At 51.5% G+C, this 5000-nt stretch overlaps 1 non-coding gene across 1 annotated transcript in view; it reads right to left on the bottom strand.

Annotated features, from left to right (window-relative positions):
- Positions 1-1420, bottom strand: part of LOC126447538 (small subunit ribosomal RNA) — a 1909-nt gene extending 489 nt beyond the window's left edge. The window contains exon 1 of the ribosomal RNA XR_007583745.1: positions 1-1420. This exon is cut by the window's left edge and continues 489 nt beyond it. This is a non-coding gene — a ribosomal RNA (small subunit ribosomal RNA).
- Positions 1421-5000: the final 3580 nt, after the last annotated feature.

Raw genomic sequence — 5000 nt, 5'->3', positions numbered from 1 at the left:
TTATCGGAATTAACCAGACAAATCGCTCCACCAACTAAGAACGGCCATGCACCACCACCCACCGAATCAAGAAAGAGCTATCAATCTGTCAATCCTTCCGGTGTCCGGGCCTGGTGAGGTTTCCCGTGTTGAGTCAAATTAAGCCGCAGGCTCCACTCCTGGTGGTGCCCTTCCGTCAATTCCTTTAAGTTTCAGCTTTGCAACCATACTTCCCCCGGAACCCAAAAGCTTTGGTTTCCCGGAGGCTGCCCGCCGAGTCATCGGAGGAACTGCGGCGGATCGCTGGCTGGCATCGTTTATGGTTAGAACTAGGGCGGTATCTGATCGCCTTCGAACCTCTAACTTTCGTTCTTGATTAATGAAAACATACTTGGCAAATGCTTTCGCTTCTGTTCGTCTTGCGACGATCCAAGAACTTCACCTCTAACGTCGCAATACGAATGCCCCCGCCTGTCCCTATTAATCATTACCTCGGGTTCCGAAAACCAACAAAATAGAACCGAGGTCCTATTCCATTATTCCATGCACACAGTATTCAGGCGGGCTTGCCTGCTTTAAGCACTCTAATTTGTTCAAAGTAAACGTGCCGGCCCACCGAGACACTCAATAAAGAGCACCCTGGTAGGATTTCAACGGGGTCCGCCTCGGGACGCACGAGCACGCACGAGGCGGTCGCACGCCTTCGGCTCGCCCCACCGGCAGGACGTCCCACGATACATGCCAGTTAAACACCGACGGGCGGTGAACCAACAGCGTGGGACACAAATCCAACTACGAGCTTTTTAACCGCAACAACTTTAATATACGCTATTGGAGCTGGAATTACCGCGGCTGCTGGCACCAGACTTGCCCTCCAATAGATACTCGTTAAAGGATTTAAAGTGTACTCATTCCGATTACGGGGCCTCGGATGAGTCCCGTATCGTTATTTTTCGTCACTACCTCCCCGTGCCGGGAGTGGGTAATTTGCGCGCCTGCTGCCTTCCTTGGATGTGGTAGCCGTTTCTCAGGCTCCCTCTCCGGAATCGAACCCTGATTCCCCGTTACCCGTTACAACCATGGTAGGCGCAGAACCTACCATCGACAGTTGATAAGGCAGACATTTGAAAGATGCGTCGCCGGTACGAGGACCGTGCGATCAGCCCAAAGTTATTCAGAGTCACCAAGGCAAACGGACCGGACGAGCCGACCGATTGGTTTTGATCTAATAAAAGCGTCCCTTCCATCTCTGGTCGGGACTCTGTTTGCATGTATTAGCTCTAGAATTACCACAGTTATCCAAGTAACGTGGGTACGATCTAAGGAACCATAACTGATTTAATGAGCCATTCGCGGTTTCACCTTAATGCGGCTTGTACTGAGACATGCATGGCTTAATCTTTGAGACAAGCATATGACTACTGGCAGGATCAACCAGGGAGCTGCGTCAACTAGAGCTGAGCAGCCGGCCGCCCGGGAGTGTGTCCCGGGGGCCCGCGCGAACACGCAAGCGTCCGCTCAATTATTCTGCAAACAGGAGGAGGCTGAGCTCCCCTGCACAACACACCTCGAAACCCTCTCAGGTCCCGGCGGCGCGCAGCGCCGTCCTAAGTACTTGGTCGGGTTCGAGAGAGGCGCAATCGCCCGGAGTTAGGCGAGTAGACGCTTTAGGTGCGACCACCCGTGCTCCCAACTGAGCTTGCCGCTGCCGACAGAGGCCCGGGAGCGTGCTGTCGTGGCATTGCCGGCGGGAGACAACACGCGCCACCTACGGTGACCGGCAGCTCCAACGCCAGCGCCACAGAAGGACAAAAGCCCCACTTGGGTGCCGAAGCGAACTCTCCCAGCACAGCGCACGCGCCAACACGTCCGCACAGCTGCGATACAAACCACCTGCGAGAACCGCTGGGGCGACCGAGCAGCAGACGGCGTCGCGGCGCCGAGCGCCGGGCGGCGGCGCATCCTCAGCGCACACAGTCCTCAATCGGACCAGCACACTGCAGATGGCCACCGCGCTTCGCACCGGGCCCGCGAGGACCTACTTTGGCCGCAAGGCGCCGCGAGCAGGGGGCGCCGGCGCGCAGCTGCGCCGCCTGCCGCGTCCGTCGGCCGGCGCGCCTGCCACTGGCCGCCCCCACCAGCCGGCTGTAGCGCGTGCGCCCACGCACCGCGCTGCCAGCACGCCGGGCGGCCCCCCCTCACCGGCCGGGGACGGTCCCACCCAGCCACCGCCGCGTATCGCCTCACACCCAGATCCCCTTTCGCGTTCGTGGGCATGGTGGGTCCCCTTTCACGTTCGTGGGCATGGTGGGTATCCCTGAAACAACCGGTTAATAGCTCGACCGATCGTCGCCAACACTGATTCACCTCTAGCGAGAACAACCGCACCACAACGGGTTACCTGTTGTTCATTTGCGTAACGTCACCAGCAAACGTAGACGTCCATCGCCATTTGCAACGAGTATTGCATGCCTGTGTCAGGTGTCACAACACACTACGTCTGCCCACATAGACGCAACAACATGTGCACGCCTCGAGAACACGTGGAAGGTAGCCCCCGTACGTATGCGGTGTCCATTGCGCGAACGACTGTCAGCCGGCCTCTGCAGGATGTCGCAGATGTGGAACGCGGTGCAACATGCTATCACGGTGTGTGAGAAGAGACGACTACGTCCGAATACACGCTCCACTACATCAACAGACTGCTCATGCTGATCGCCATCCAGGGCGTCCGTTCCTCCCACACGTCTGAATGGCGTACCACACTGCAATCCAGCTCTTATAGGGAGACGACACGTAGCTGCGTGCACAATATTTGGACTGTATGGTCTGCCGTTGCTAGGCGCAGTCGTCGTACGGTCACACATGTGCCACGATGTATCATTCAGTACATACGGACCAATGTGCAGTACAGTTTGTGGGTTTTGCGTACATCGGCGGACAGGTGACAGGCCGTACCACAACGTAGGCTGAGTACGTCGGCATGCGAAGGGCATTGAACATGCAAACTTCTCAACGACCAGCTTGCGAAGGCAGGGGGGAAGGGGGGGGGGCATGTACGTCCTGCTGCTATCCACATTACAGTGTATAGCAGGAGCATGTGGAAAGTCAGCAACACCTGCAAGGTGTTTAACATGACGCGATACACAGGGGACCGGGCAGTGCGAATAGCGAACTATATTGCGAGGGTTGCGGTTAGGCAACACTACACTAATTTAACGAGTTGCATAACAATTACAGAGCAGGTTCAGCGACAACGTGCGTCAGGTTAAGGCGCAATATAGGTTAGGTTGAGGCACAATATAGGTTAGGTTAAGGCACAACATGGGTTACGTTAAGGCACAAATTGGGTTACGTTAAGGCACAACATGGGTTACGTTAAGGCACAACATGGGTTACGTTAAGGCACAAATTAGGTTACGTTAAGGCACAAATTAGGTTACGTTAAGGCACAAATTAGGTTACGTTAAGGCACAAATTAGGTTACGTTAAGGCACAAATTAGGTTACGTTAAGGCACAAATTAGGTTACGTTAAGGCACAAATTAGGTTACGTTAAGGCACAAATTAGGTTACGTTAAGGCACAAATTAGGTTACGTTAAGGCACAAATTAGGTTACGTTAAGGCACAAATTAGGTTACGTTAAGGCACAAATTAGGTTACGTTAAGGCACAAATTAGGTTACGTTAAGGCACAAATTAGGTTACGTTAAGGCACAAATTAGGTTACGTTAAGGCACAAATTAGGTTACGTTAAGGCACAAATTAGGTTACGTTAAGGCACAAATTAGGTTACGTTAAGGTACAATATGGGTTAGGTTAAGGTACAATATGGGTTAGGTTAAGGTACAATATGGGTTAGGTTAAGGTACAATATGGGTTAGGTTAAGGTACAATATGGGTTAGGTTAAGGCACAACGTAGGTTAGGTTAAGGCACAACGTAGGTTAGGTTAAGGCACAACATAGGTTAGGTTAAGGCACAACATAGGTTAGGTTAAGGCACAACATAGGTTAGGTTAAGGCACAACATAGGTTAGGTTAAGGCACAACATAGGTTAGGTTAAGGCACAACATAGGTTAGGTTAAGGCACAACATAGGTTAGGTTAAGGCACAACATAGGTTAGGTTAAGGCACAACATAGGTTAGGTTAAGGCACAACATAGGTTAGGTTAAGGCACAACGTAGGTTAGGTTAAGGCACAACGTAGGTTAGGTTAAGGCACAACGTAGGTTAGGTTAAGGCACAACGTAGGTTAGGTTAAGGCACAACGTAGGTTAGGTTAAGGCACAACGTAGGTTAGGTTAAGGCACAACGTAGGTTAGGTTAAGGCACAACGTAGGTTAGGTTAAGGCACAACGTAGGTTAGGTTAAGGCACAACGTAGGTTAGGTTAAGGCACAACGTAGGTTAGGTTAAGGCACAACGTAGGTTAGGTTAAGGCACAACGTAGGTTAGGTTAAGGCACAACGTAGGTTAGGTTAAGGCACAACGTAGGTTAGGTTAAGGCACAACGTAGGTTAGGTTAAGGCACAACGTAGGTTAGGTTAAGGCACAACGTAGGTTAGGTTAAGGCACAACGTAGGTTAGGTTAAGGCACAACGTAGGTTAGGTTAAGGCACAACGTAGGTTAGGTTAAGGCACAACGTAGGTTAGGTTAAGGCACAACGTAGGTTAGGTTAAGGCACAACATAGGTTAGGTTAAGGCACAACATAGGTTAGGTTAAGGCACAACATAGGTTAGGTTAAGGCACAACATAGGTTAGGTTAAGGCACAACATAGGTTAGGTTAAGGCACAACATAGGTTAGGTTAAGGCACAACATAGGTTAGGTTAAGGCACAACATAGGTTAGGTTAAGGCACAACATAGGTTAGGTTAAGGCACAACATAGGTTAGGTTAAGGCACAACATAGGTTAGGTTAAGGCACAACGTAGGTTAGGTTAAGGCACAACGTAGGTTAGGTTAAGGCACAACGTAGGTTAGGTTAAGGCACAACGTAGGTTAGGTTAAGGCACAACGTA

Source organism: Schistocerca serialis, unplaced genomic scaffold, assembly GCF_023864345.2.
Source record: "Schistocerca serialis cubense isolate TAMUIC-IGC-003099 unplaced genomic scaffold, iqSchSeri2.2 HiC_scaffold_511, whole genome shotgun sequence".
Lineage (NCBI taxonomy): Eukaryota > Metazoa > Arthropoda > Insecta > Orthoptera > Acrididae > Schistocerca > Schistocerca serialis.
This window is presented reverse-complemented; position numbering and strand designations above follow the sequence as displayed.